Consider the following 1464-nt stretch of genomic DNA (forward strand, 5'->3'; position numbering starts at 1 on the left):
TATTATAAATATGTACTACAAATATTGTCATTATTATTGAAATACTTTGGGTGGAAATTCAACCCATATTGAGTTCACAGCAGCAATGCCGCTGCTTTGTTTTATCGGTCATCAACAAATGGAACAGATGCAGTATTTTGTTGACAGATAATATTCAGTAGTATATTGGATCTTGAGCTAGAAACACTGGTGAATATTAAAGTCATAAATAATTCAATCCTTTGTAGCATCAGTGTATGACCTCAAAATAACCCTGTTCAATCTGAAGCCACTGGTAATGGCCCAAAGTTCGGCAAGGCCAAATCATACCCTGCCATATATAGTAACACACTGTAATATAGAGTTTCAACAAGGAAAATACAGTTAGCATAATAATGAGGCATTAGCTGAAATGCACATGGAGTTGTTGACCTGAAACAAAAAATCCACAGAAACTATGTGTTCTGAAGGATGCTGACAAAGTAATTAAAATAACTAGGGAAATAGACCTAGCTTAAAACTTAGCAAGTCATAAGTCCTGTCTTAGTCACTTAACCTCTAACTTATGCTCTCTGATCCTTACAGACTATTTTAATATTCAGTTATTCAATAGAGTAAATTCAGAGCATTGCTGTATTTAATTCCAATTCTCCTGCCACAAGCTCCTCTACCCCAATACCGAACTTTGTATGATTTCCATAATGTACTAATGTCTTTTCCTCTTTGGTGGTTTTTTACTTACTGTGCCCTCAGTCTTGAATGCCCCTCGTTTCCTTTCTGTCTCAGATATCACTTCTGTGAACCCTTGCCTGATTTACCCAGACACAACTGCTGCCTCTCGCCTCTATGCTTACATGGCATTTTGTATATCCATTTTCTACAGTTCTTACTGTACCATGTTGATATCATTTATGTATTTACGCATTCAATCCTGAGGTGTGAGATGCTTAAAGTCAAGGACTATTATTTCATCCTTTTACTACCCAGCACGGTCACAGAGCTTGGAAGTTAGACACCCAGATTAGAATCCTGGCTCCACCTGTTATTGGCAGTGTGCTACTAGAAGAGCTACTTAGCTTCTCTAACCCTCTCACCCCATTATCTTCTCATGGACCACCTGGGTAGGAATGCTTTGAGGGCTAAATGAGATAAAATACATGTTCAGTGCCTATTACATAGAAAGTACTCAATAAACATTGATGATTTAATGCAACAAATGTATGTTATCTAATGTGAAATGTTTAGGCTAGATCAGACTGAAATGAGCATAGTGATAGCATTCATCCTTTCTGTATTAAAAAAACTTCGTGTACTGATGAATGTTATCCAGCAAATCTCCAATGCATCATGGGAAGCAATAAAAAGAATCCCTATATAATTTGACTCAATACCTTCATCTGTTCCAGGACATTCTCAAAACCACAAAATGATCATCATCATCATAGTAGTTATCAATTACATCAAATTCATTCCCCCACCATCTTT

Source organism: Propithecus coquereli, unplaced genomic scaffold, assembly GCF_000956105.1.
Source record: "Propithecus coquereli isolate 6110/MARCELLA unplaced genomic scaffold, Pcoq_1.0 Scaffold453, whole genome shotgun sequence".
Lineage (NCBI taxonomy): Eukaryota > Metazoa > Chordata > Mammalia > Primates > Indriidae > Propithecus > Propithecus coquereli.